Below are 13,942 nucleotides of genomic sequence, written 5' to 3'. Positions count from 1 at the left end.
AAAGGAGATAACATACAATAGAGGGAAATTTGACTGATCCACCTTTTTTCAATACATAATATGGACAATGTTATGCATCACTAGACCAAGCGCCAAAACACCATTCTGAGATATTTGAGCTCAAAGTTTCCAGTCGATTAAAAATCCATTTATTGTTATATTTTTCCAATTTTTTGCAATAAGTAAGAATAATTATTTTTGAACTCCTTTGTAAAACCTCAACCTAACTGCTTATCAAACAACACTAAAAATAAATAAAACGGCGGTTAGTCTATTTACGTTTGTTGTTTGATTATGCATATTTTTTTTGCATCAACAGATTAAGTGACTTTTAAGTATTTTGGTCGCATTATACGTAAATAAACAGTGCATTAGGACAAGTCTGTGATAAAGCATAAGTGAACTACACGACGTTTCTGAAATTTACAGTTCAAGAAATAAATAATAATTTCACTATATTGGACACATAATCGTAAATAAAGTTGTAAATTACATTACCTAAGATACAAATCATTCGTGAAATCTACAATTTAACGTTATGGAATTATGAAATAAGTTGGTTATTTTTGCTCTCAAGACTGTTGTGTAGAAATTTCTTTTCTTACCAGTCGTGTGAGGGAATAGCAATAACACGCACGATTTTGCAATAAAAAGTACTTTATTCTTTACTAATTGGCACAAAACATAGTAATGTAATGTAAAAGAACTGAATAAAAATGGAAATAACAAAGCTTACAAGACAACAACAAATCCAAAATGAATCCTGACATTATGTATTTTACACTTTAAGGCTTTTTATTACCTGGCTTGAATCACAATACTGTAAAAAATGAATTATAATGTAAGATACTTGATGAATCTTATAAACATAAACAAAACCCTCAACATTAAAAGGTTCCATTGGAAGTCTTTTTCACTAATTAGCATGAAATGAAATGTCGTATGGCTTTTAGTGCCAGAATATCCCGGGACGGGTTTGGGTCGCCAGGTACAGGTCTTTCTATTTGACACCCGTAGGCGACCTGCGTGTCGTGATGAGAATGAAATGATGATGAAGACAACACATACACCCAGCCCCCGTGCCATTGGAATTAACTAATTAAGGTTAAAATTCCCGACCCGGCCGGGAATCGAACCCGGGACCCTCTGAACCGAAGGCCAGTACGCTGACCGTTCAGCCAATGAGCCGGACAATTAGCATGAAACACAATACTGCTCAGTAACTAAACAAAACTTAAGAAACATAAATGAAATCAAAATCCATACCTGCCAACTTTTAGAAACCAAAAATAGGAAGATCTTTTTTATTCCTGGATTTCATCACATGTATTCCACCACGGTGTAGGTGAAAAAAGGTCAAGATAAAAGGCATACATATCTACAGTTACAATGCGAATTGACCGTTAAATTTCAAATCTTAAACTACCAAAAAATAAAAATGGTTGCAAGAAAATTTACCTTATCATTGTCATTTATGCCACTTAAACGAATAATAATATTTGTCACACCGACACACGCAACAAAATGCATAATATCGTATTTTCTCGCGTAATTAACGCACTTTTTGACGAAAAATACAGGCGAAAACTTCGGATGCGTAAATTATTCAAGGAATTAAGATATTTACAATTCACTTACATTTAAAAGATGCATCAAATATAATATAAAAACACAACTGGTTCAACTCGTTTGCGGTTATCGTCATTTGGCGTAAAATTCCGGAGTGAGATTTTTCCTGAAAATTCAAATAGGGTACATCAGGTAAGTTAGACACGTGGGATTGAAGTCCCATTACGAGCTGACAATACGACCTGGAGTGAAAACATGAACTAATAAAAGTATAATTCATGTAATGCCATAACAATGACATACCGGCAAAAAAACTGTCCAACACGAGAAGGGCCGGGCATCGAAGGAGGGACCCTGCTACATTACCCCAAACCGTTTGTATCCAATCTTGTACGAGTGACGTGTCCATCCATCCTTCTTCTTGAATACGAACGTGGATCACTCGCGGAAATTTTGCTTTGGGCATTGTTTTTCGTTTTAGATCAATGTAAGGTGTAAGCTTTCTGAGATCAGCTGTTATATCAAGCATTGCAGTACATCGTTGTTTTTTGCTTCCGGTAGCGCGTACGATAACACTGTATGATCCTTTCTTATCGATTGTTCGACTTTGTGGCATATGGAAAATGATTGGCGTCTGATCTGCGGTTTCTATAAGGGAGATCAAATATTCCTCACTTTACGCTTCTGAATCACAAAACGATGAAAATGGTTTAAATCATTCGTCATTTTTTGGCATGATGATGTTCTTCGCTGAAGAGGAAGTCCATTTATCTTCATAAAATTAATCAAGACTCGGCTAACCTTCAAATCCGAGACACTGATTCCATGTGCAGCGGTTATTTCACATTCTTTAAAATACTGCATTTCGTGAGAAATTGCTTATCCAACGTTGCGTCACAAAATCATATATTTAAGCAGATCCTTCTCTACTTGCGGAAACTTGCCGCTTTTTGGTCCGCGAAATGCTTTGCGAGACATGTTGACCGCTTGACATGCACTTCTGTTACCGCGGTAGCGCACGTTTCATTTGGGCATTGAATACTCGCTGCCCTCTTCCCGTATGTTTCGGTGTAACTGATCACCGCGAGTTAGTATGATGCAGTATTACTCGAATACTGTGGACTGAAACAATTTTGAGATCACAGAATGTCCCGTACCCGAAACACTCGTAAAACTAGTGCAGTGGGATTTCCTGCCGGCTAATAACAGCACGTTGCCCTGTATCTGGAATGCCCGCTTTCGCAATAGGAAGCCTGCTACTTGAGTAGTTGACATCTTTATTTCGAAACGCATCCGGAGCTGCGTGATGGATGTTCGAAGTTGTGGGGGCGTCAAATACGTGAACATTTGTTTTTCGTCCACTTTGGACCCAAAAATATTGGGATGCGTAAATTATGCAAGGGCGTTAATTACGCGAAAGAATATGGTAGTTTCTTTATCAGACGGTAAAATGAACGGAAATTTATAGGTATCTCTGAACACTTGGAGATAACGTTTGTTATATTTTTGGCCTTAACGAGAAAATGAACTACCTGAAACTGTCACCGACACAACCCACTTAAAAACATTCAACTCATTAAAATGATGCACTTAAATACGCGAAACTACCACATACAAAACAATTCTATATGTCCCATACATTATTAACATACGACTTTGGCAGTGGGGGAAAGCATACAAGTGCAAGAAAAAAAAGGGGCCTAAAACTCCGACGAAACTACGCACAGAAACGATGTTAACAGCGCGCGAACAACAATAATAAACTCATTCTTTCATCCCGATTAACTGAGTCGCTAGCGCGCGCCAGCCTGTCTTGCTTGCAGGACAATTGCCGCCCCGAATCCCCAGCTGTATAAAGCGGACACGCTGCTGTGGTGAGCGGGAAACACGATACACGAAGGCGCAGGACGAAATATTCACGAAATAAAGCATCAAATAAATACTCTTGAAAATGAGGTTTCGTAAATTACACAAACACATAAGAATTTATAGTAGGGGAAGAGTATTGGCCGTACTAGAAGTTATATTGGTCAAAAATAGGAAGAAGTAAAAATAAATCGGAAAATGAAAATCTGTCATTATTCACTTTCTATTTCAAGGTCAAGTTGTCCATTAAACCCATCGATGTCGTCTTCCACACTATTATCGGTGAAAAAAGACCGATACATTGGTCTGGCATCTTCTGGAATCAACTCTCTCAGAGAATTATAAAACATCTCATCACAGTCATCCCACTGACTTGCTGGATAATTTTTGAGTGAATGAAGGAATGAATGGAATGAATGAATGAATGAATTACTGTAGTTACGTCATTCAAGTGTATTTTAAAATTCAGGATTTTATATTTATTATTATTATTAATATCATTACTCTGTGTTACTCCGCTGCAGAGTGCGCTTGCCCTGTTTGGTACAGATCCAGTCATGCTAAACAAGTTGACATTTCTCTAATTGAAACACCGCGAGATAGAATCTACTGTTTGGCTGGAATCACCCCACCAGATATTAGAAGAGAAGTTGCATCCACAAATGAGAGAACTAAAGCACTTGCCTCGTGCACACCCATTGTACGAATATGAACTTGCCCACCGACGATTGAGGTCTAGGAGGAGTTTCCTGAACGCAACTGAAAATCAAAACGAATCTGCTCAATCCAAGGATGGGATTATGGAGAACTAGAAATCCTCAACTTGCTACTTGGATGCTACCAACTGAACATCTCTCTCCAGGCCATGAGGAACATTGGTCTACTTGGAAATCATTGAATAGGCTTCGAACTGGGGTTGGTAGATCAAGAATCAATATGGTAATGTGGGGCTTTCCTGGGACATCCAGGCTATGTGAATGTGGTGAAGACCAAACCACAGCCCATTTCATGAACTGTGGTAAGTGTCCTTTAAATTGTACAATGGAGGACTTGATGGCTGCGACACCTAATGCCTGTGATTTGGCAAAATTCTGGGCAGACGCTATTTGACATGTCTGTCATTAAATATCATTATGTTATGTAAATTGTATGCTTCAAATAAATAAATAAATAAATAAATAAATAAATAAATAAATTAATTAAATAAATAAATAAATAAATAAATAAATAAATAAATAAATAAATAAATATTATTATTACTATTGTTATTGCTATTAATATTATCTGTGTTTTCTGTATTTGTAATTATAAGTTATGTATATGTTTATTCTTCTAGTGGTTAAGTGTAAGAGAGGGCCTTGAGCCCTGACTTCGCCACCAATAAAGGCATTATCTATCTATTATTTTATTTTTTTGCTCCAATTACCAAGTCTCATTGGCTTTCTGGTACTTCCTCCTCTTGAATTCAGCACTCAAAAGGGAGGTAGGTTCTGACTGAACAGAAGATGGCTGAACAAATCTGATCAATAGGTCAGTTAAAAGAACAGCAAGTTTCCTTCTAAGAAGATGTATGGCTGGAGCAGCTTGTTGCAGAAATAAATTCACCGAGTTAAATACAGGAAGTGTACTCTGAAGAAAGAAGCAGAATAGTTTTGTGTATGGATCTTGTGAGAAAGATTTTACAGTCTCAAACTGCTTGGTGCTCTCATTTTTATGGTGGGGCTCACTACAAAACATGAGTGTCAAAGTTTCCCACTGCTCAAGAATTTGATTAATAGGCTGAAGAAGTGAGAGCCAATGGGTACTGACATATTTCAAAATTTTGTGACCCTCTGTGCCACAAACAGTCTGATATCCTTTCAACGTGTTTTGCCTTCTAGAACTCTTATCAAGATGGTAATATAACTGAACCAAAAAGTTCTCTACATTGACTGGTAATTGGTTTGCTGCTTTTTGTGCACAGATGTGTATGAGATAACATGAACAACCCAGAACATAAACAGAAGAATGCCCGTCCTTCACAAATTTGGCAACACCTTTCTTTGCCCCTATCATTTTCCCATGGAATTGCTAAAGGAGACAATTCACTATTAATAATAGAGAAAATTCCCTTGCTGTGTTGTCAGTACTCTCTAACAATGACAATGGAAGAGTTGATATTTGGCTTCTCTGAGCATTAACCAATTCGCTGCTGCTGAAATCTCTCACAGGCTGGTGCGACCCCAGTGCAATTATCGGCAATTTAAACATATACAAGCATTAACAACAGAATAACATTGTGAGATGATAATTTAACTCACCAGTTTGTTCCCACAGTGTTGGAGACAGTTCATGTTAGGGATCCAGGGTTCGATTCCACACGAGGTTCACAATTAAGTATTTATTTTCCACCTAGTCGATACAATGATTGCTTAAGGCAATTTTTAATGGTCAAAAGTGGTACATGTTTCGTATATTATCAACATCTTCAGCCACATAACACTGTTTAGATGAAAAATGTATAAAATTGACAAAGTAATGCTTTAGAGGAAGTGTCAATTTTATACATTTTTCATCTAAACAGTGTTATGTGGCTGAAGATGTTGATAATATACGAAACATGTACCACTTTTGACCATTAAAAATTGCCTTAAGCAATCATTGTATCGACTAGGTGGAAAATAAATACTTAATTGTGAATCTATTGAAGTGCGATACGGACCATGAAGCTGATTTTATGTAATCCACACGAGGTGGCGAAAATTCCATCCATTAAGAAGATGCTTAGAAATTTTCATTTGCATTATGGGCAATGCCTATTATATTTACGCCCAATGCCAAGCCATACAGACGATTATTAGCAGAAAGATTAAACACACAATATTGATAAATGTAGGGTGGAATTTGTCATAAACTCAGCATCAACTGTCTGTTTATAAAATCTGTTTGCTTCATGCGCTACTCTCGCCGACTTGTCTTCATTCACAAATATCCCGAAATAATCCATTTCAGGGCATTCAGGGGTCAAATTATTTGACATAGCTAGGTTTGGAGTTTGAAATGCATGCACCTTAGGTGTAAACTCGTCGTCCCACTACGTGGTCAGCCCTAGGACAGTGTCATTTCTTCCTCTCTCTGGCAGCAAATCATCACCTCTATCAACATTATTATCTCTCCCTATCACTTCACTGGTATCCTCAATATCAATACCGTCACTGTCGTAAATCCATATCAGACTCTTCTCCTCTAAAAGCCTAAGAATATCCTCTGGGCACATGTTACGATCATAGGCAGGAGCCATGATGGAAATACTAGAGTATTTGTTTACATGAGGTGACAAATTTTAGAAAATTGGGGGTTACATTACTAATCAAGCATTTTTTCAAAAAACGGGCAAGACTTACGGTTTTTTTTAAAATGAGGTGACAAAAGAAAAACGTTTTACTGCATGCTGTATAAGAATAGAAAGGTAACTAAGTTGTTCTAAGGTTAGCCAATAGATGGCAGGAACATATACAAATGTTTCAAGACAGATCGAACATATTATCGTAGCACTGACGGCGCAAAGTTCAGGATGGGTATACTCGACCGCAGCAGTGAAAGAATTAAGAAACAACTATGGAATATAGTTTAACTGTATTTGAATCCACACTACCATCGTAGCCAAAGAACAAGGCATTATTTGCAAAAGTTCACTTATTTCCATTTTTGCTTCAAATGCCGTGTACTGAACTAAAGCAGACGTTTTACAAGGAAGTTACCTGAAGAACAAGATATGGCACTCACAAACTTGACATAAAAAAAGAAAGTCTCCCCTCAAAGACTGACGGAAGAAAACTACGCGAAATTATGAGAAATCGATCCTTTCAGTCGTGGTGTCAGCTACCACATAAAGGAAAAGGAGTAGTGTTATATTCAGACTGCCCGAAAGCAAAATCCTGGATGACTCATAAATCACCTCTGTCCTCCTCTGAATAAATAAATGCAGTGAAGATGACATGCAACCTCACCGCAGTCAGGTCGGTTCCCGGTAGGTCATTCAACACAACCCGTTGCCGCCAAAATGGCTGCAACGAGACAGAAACCCTTGGACATGTGCTGGGATTCTGCCGGAGCACTGAACTAATGCGCAACCACTGCCACCACCGTGTAAGATCGTTGATTGCTGAAGGCTTGAGACAGTGTGGATGGGAGGTGCACGAGGAGGTTCACTGCGTCTCTACCAATGACTCTAATCTAATCTAATCGTAGCCATCAACAGAGAGGACATCAAAGCGATGGTCTTAGATCCCATCATTTGCTTTGAAAGGGACCTGGATCAGGCTCAGTATGTGGACCTAGAAAAGCAAGCTATTTATACTCCATGCTTGCCTTACCTTTCATCTAAGTATAAAATACCTATCGATCGGTGGATTGTCAGAGGCCTGCTATTCGGAGCAAGAGGCGCCCTAGTCAGACATCGAACTTCCTACAAAAATTGAAAGTTCCATTCTGCGAGTTAGAAAAAAATAGTAATACAGATACTGAGGGACTCTCTGCAAATCATTCACTTCCATCTGTACCTGAGAATGTGTTTGACATTTCTTCCCCACTAACCCTGGGAAAAAGGAAGATAACAGCTTCAACTATTACATTTTCATTTCTTGATATTTTTAAACTCCACTGAAATTGAAACTGTATTCCGGATCCAAATGGTCACCCTCACTGGAGGACGGATGATTTATTTCTTTAATAAATCTCTCTCTCTTCTTGCACAACCATATTTCTTAGATATTTTAGAGTCTGGGAACATTGATCTAAATAAATTTCCAGCGTGGTCTGAAACTGATAACAGAATATTATGCTCCAAAATAAATGATGTGAACAGCACTTTGGAATTACTTTTTACGAAGAACGATGAAACAGACTGGTTTTGTAATTTTGCTTCACTGTATGTGTGATGTTTCTTGGATTCTATGTCTCTTCTGCAATCATCTCGTCCACCGTGAGCCACAGAGAAATCACATGAATACACACTGCAGAACACGTGGTTTTCATAAACATGTGAAGCAAGTAGGCATGGCCATTCATTTGTGTAACCATCTTGATATTTCTGTAACACTGCTGTCTTCTTAGAAGAAGATGCAATTTGACAGTTGCTACGCTTCATTTTATAAAACCAATCACTTCTTTTCGAATCGATGACTAGGATAATTAAAATTGAAACGCGCTAAATATACTACTCACGTCTACGCACACAACAGAGAGAGAGCTGAAAGCGCGCACTGGAGAACATCATAGCAAGGAGTATAGCCTACTTCACGGCCGACTTGATGCGTCATTCTATATAAGACAGCAGCGCATATCCATGTATTTGGCCGTGATTTCATAACACTCTCAGGAAACAAAAGGAAGTGACGACCAAATAACTGCTAAATATGTTTAGTTGCCAACTTACAAACACTGAAACGAGGCGAGTTGACCAATAATGCTCTAAGGGATTGAACATTTTTTACTTCTTTCCTTTTTTTTCGTAGAAATTAATTTTTATCGTGAAAATGTTGCTTTTCGGTAATAATTTCCCCTTTGACCGTAATGCCATAATAGCAAAGTGAAATCCGTAATCAATATGGACAATCCGTAATAGTTGGCACCGCTGCTCTATCAGAGGTCTCAATGTGGTTTCCGAGCCTCCAGAGGTACTGTTGACGTGATCTTTTGTGCAAGGCAATTGCAAGGGAAATACAGAGTACAACAGAAGCCTGTCTATTTTGTGTTTTAAGACCTGGAAAAAACCTTCGATAGTGTTCCAAGACTCGCTACGTGGGCAGTTCTAAGACGCTTTGGCTGTCCTGAGCATTTTGTGGGCCTGGTGTAAGCATTTCATGATGGTATAATTGGAAAGATTCTCCATCAAAACAACTTCTCCGAACCATTCCCAATCACACATGGACTGAAGCAGGGTTGTGTACTTGCTCCAACTCTGTTTGCTTTGTATCTGGCGGCCTTGCTTTATGAAACAACAGACAACCCCGGCGTAAGATTAAATACCACTCTGATGGTGGCCTCTTCAACTTGGCCACACTTCACTCACAAAGATATACCAGTGTTACTAGAGTAACTGAAATGCAGTGTGCCGATGATACCGCATCACCAGTTCTACAACCTGAGGAACTGCAACAGTCAATCAACAGTTTCAAGGATGAATATGACCTTTTTGTCCTCACCATCAACACCAAAAAAACAAAGGTACTTGCTCAACCTGCACTACGGACTAACATACCAGAATTTAACGTTACCATCGCAAACACCAAACCAGAACAAGTATCTTGTTAAAGAGCTGTACTTCAGAACAGGATGTGGAAATCAGGCTTCGTGCTGCCCATGCGGTCTTTGGCCGACTATCACACAGAGTCTTCAAGAATGAAAACCTTACAATTCGCACAAAACTAATGGTGTACCAGGCTGGAGTCATCTCTACACTTCTCTACGGCTGTGAAACGTGGACCTTATACCGCCGTGACATCAAAAAGCTGGGGCGCTTTCACCAGCAAAAACTATGCTCCATTATGAACATCACGTGGGAAAACTACGTCTCTAATGTTGAAGTTCTCGAGAAAGCATGTGCTAAAAGTGTACAAGAATTAGTTGTTGGCCATTGCCTCAGATGGGCAGGACACGTGCGCTGTATGAATGACACCAGACTACTGCGCCAGATCCTCTATGGTGAACTTGGCTCCGGTTCAAGACCACGGCGTGCCCCCCTGAGATGTTTCAAAGACCAACTGACACCAACGTTAACGCTCGTGTGTCGACAACACGTCGACAGCTGCCGTTCAGCGCTAACACTCCTGTTGTGTCGAGCCCCGGTTGACACGCGGTTTTGCGTCACATAACTACTCTGCGGAGTACATTAAGACTTCTATTTATTATTTAATGAGTGCTGCTATCTTCTGGGCACGGTGAGAATGAATTTCAGACAACTTCTTTTAGAATGGAAAGACAAATATATATGCTCAACGGAAAGCGATCGCGGGAAAATGGCGGCACCCGGCTTGACGGAGGATGAAATATTGGTGACAATTTTGAATGAATTTACAGATAATGACCATGAAACTGATGATTTTTGCGGCAAGAGATGAAAGTGATGTTTCAGAAAGTGATCTGAGTGATGATAATGACACCGATGCATGTAATGTTGGGGGAGGTGGTAATGTGTTGCCGTGACCTGGACCTCATCGGCATGTATAAAATTCTAATACTGTTTGGAGATCGTGGACTACAGGTGATGTAGGCCTGCCTAAATTCCCTTTTGGGACAGTAAGTGGATTTGTAAGTCATGGTGGTAGACCTTTCACAGAATTACAGTACTGGCAATTATTTTTACGGAGCAGCTATTAACCTCCGCTATGAATGAGACTTAACGAATACGCAAAACTAAACATTCAGAGAAACACTCCACTTCAGAAGCAGTCTACACGGTGTTCAAGGAAGGAAGTCACAGTAGAAGAACTGCAAGGTTTGCATCAATAGGGAAGTTAAGTGGGGGAGGCAAGAAACGGTTCACTTCTGCAAAAACGTATGAGAAGCAACCAGGAATTCACTCAGGACTGTGCTTCGAAAAGTATCACACCCTCCAGAAATTCCGATGAAAATGTGGGGAAAAAACAACCTATCTGTGTCTTTCTTATGTCTTTGTGTTCAATATTTTTGTATTTTGAATCTGTAAACATTTGTTGTAAATATACATATAAGTGTTTTATAATACATCTCTCAGTATGGCAAAAACTGACTGAAATGATTACAATTTGGGAGACATTATGGCTAGGAAAATATTTGAGGGCAAAGGGTTAAAGATGGCAGAAATAAACCCAGAAAACTAGGAAACACTCGCCAAGGACCGTTTACTTTGGTGGCTAAGTGCCTATGCCTCAGTTCAACACTTCGTACAAGAACACCACAGACATGAAGATATTATTATTATTATTATTATTATTATTATTTCGTATGGCAAAACAAGGATACATTATAAGTACATAAAAATACATATTTCTTAAATAAGTATGTGATTTACAGGTCAGCATTCAAAACTTAATGTCCAGACTTTTCAGCCAGTCCACTGCTTCTGTAGAGGCACTATGTAATTCTTACATCAGGACTGCAACCCTCAGAAACCGAAGAGATTAAAGTCCAGAAACCCATCATGGAAGTTAGGCGAGAAGCTCCTGGAAACACGTTTTGATGCTGATGAGATCTGGCACGAAGAATGGACCTCTTCAAATCCTGACCACCTGGGTTTAATCCACCATCGTTGTAGAGCTCCTCCTGGTTTCAACTTACAGAGAAGGGAATGGACATCTCTAAACAGAATCAGAACAAACCATGGAAGGTGTAAATTCTGGCTTCACAAGTGGGGAAAATTTGAAGACCCATTCTGCGACTGTGATAATGTGCCTCAGACCATCCAGCACGTTGTTATGGACTGCCCAAAGAGAAGATTCAATGGATCCATTAAAGAATTACATGAAGATATTAAGTGACAGGAACGCAAACTTCAGCAAACCCAGCCAAGATCTCATCCGTTCCGCAGCTGTGCGATGTGTGGACGTATGTTCTATGCAAGAATTGGCCTGTACAGTCACCGGAAATTTAAACACAAACTGCTGTGAATTGAAGTGAGCTATTAGCCAGGAAATCTGTAAACCCAGAAACGAGTAACTGCCAACGAGGACCGATTCAGCACTAGGGAGCCAAAGTATCACTAAAAGTTTGGCGGATAGTACTGTAAACATTTGAAAATAATTTGAGCTAAACTGTTGAAACAGTGAATTTTTAAAGAGATCACTACATGCTCTTAGTGCTCAAATCTGAATCACCTCCATCCTCTGGGTGAAGCGGTACTCAAATGTTCCCCGTTGCTGAGGGGTTACTGTGCAGTAAGTTGCTTACTAGTTATCCAGGGTATGCATATAGACGATGTATAAGGACCTTACCATTTAGTCATCGAGTAAAGCAGGCAGTGGATAATTATTTTATTTTACATTTTATAGCCTACAATGAACCACTCCAGTCAATTATATAAAGAATTTTTTGATTTCCTGTTATCCAAATATTACTTCATTCTGAGATATACTACCTTCCTTTCTTCAATTGAAAACACCCTCCCGTTAGGACCTTTTATTGATCTAATAATAATAATTTTTTTATACGTGGGAGTGTAGGAAATATTTCATGAGACACTTGTGAGGGTCTGCATTTCACAAGCATGTGAAATTCCTACCCACTAAAATCCACACACCCTTTTTCCACGACCTATATCTGCCCCCCCGAACTGCTCTCGCATTACTTCAGGGCGGTGTGGTGCTAATTTCTCAGGTTTCTCCTTTACTGGCATTCATGAGCATTATTGTTGTTATAATATTGTATTATACATTGTTTAAATGTTGTTGAAGAAATCCACCATTGCACTCATAACCAAAATTCTTACAAAATTGTACAAAATACTTTAACCTTTTCTGGTCCAACGTCGAGGTCACCTCGACATTATGTTTCGTTCTATTTAAGAAGTTAATTATTGATGTTCTTTGACCTGATTGAGGTTGATCGATATCCCTGATGTTTCTAGAGCAAATTTTTGTGCACAAAGGAAGCCATTCTTTTATCTCCATGGAAATAATATGAGATATATGTAGCCGTGTATCGTCATGGTTACCCGCGGCCTGTCAGCTGTGCTTTGTTTACATTGAGTAGTGTGCACACATGTTGTACTAGGCGTGTTTATCTATAAATGCATATTGTCCGAGTTGAATTTGCGATATAAAAGTGGCAAATGTGAATGAAGGGGAAATACGTACGCACATTTATTTAGACAGCAGTGACGATGATTATGTATTTGAATTAGACGAAGAGTTTAAAGAACTGTCAAGTGAAGATGAAGGTGTAGTGAACTCCATCATTGCAATTGAAACTTCAGTGACTGGACCTGTGCGTAAAAAAGCATGGAATTATCCCGGACCATCGTATGCTGTTTCTGGAGATTCAGAAGAGGAATTTCCAGTGCCTGCTATACAAGCAAGACGATGCAGGAAGCTAATGGGCCAGGGTGGAGGAGGGGATACGGCACACGGCAATGATGACCCTTCTCAGGTCAGTGTTGATCATTCGAGTAACAGTGATGCTGAAAATACTTTTGCACATACAAATGGGAATGTAAACGACAATAGTGTTTACCGGAATATAACATTTCATGATAGTTATCCTCCTAGACTAAGTTATTCATTAGGTCAGGAAACTAGAGGACCGTAGGTTCGTCCTAGCTGCACCACTCCATTTCAGTTTTTTAATGTTATTTTTCACTCCTGCACAGATGACTTTTGTGTAAACCCGTAAGTAACTCACTAGACTCACATTTGTGTAATATAATAATCATAATAATATTATAATTATAGATACTAATAAAAGTTTTGAGTTTAATCTGACTAGGTAAAAATATGCAAAATTAATTTGGACCAGACTCTTGTAACATGTGACAGAAAATTGGACTGCAAAG

General features: G+C 38.9%; 1 protein-coding gene across 1 annotated transcript in view; it reads right to left on the bottom strand.

The window, feature by feature from the left end:
* The window catches only part of LOC136872352 (TBC1 domain family member 20), a 158,576-nt gene that overhangs the window by 67,043 nt on the left and 77,591 nt on the right, over positions 1–13,942 (bottom strand). The window lies entirely within an intron of this gene.

The sequence above is a fragment of the Anabrus simplex genome, chromosome 4, assembly GCF_040414725.1.
Source record: "Anabrus simplex isolate iqAnaSimp1 chromosome 4, ASM4041472v1, whole genome shotgun sequence".
NCBI classification, from domain to species: Eukaryota; Metazoa; Arthropoda; class Insecta; order Orthoptera; family Tettigoniidae; genus Anabrus; species Anabrus simplex.
Note: the sequence above shows the minus strand (reverse complement) of the source record. Positions and strands in the feature narration are given on the sequence as shown.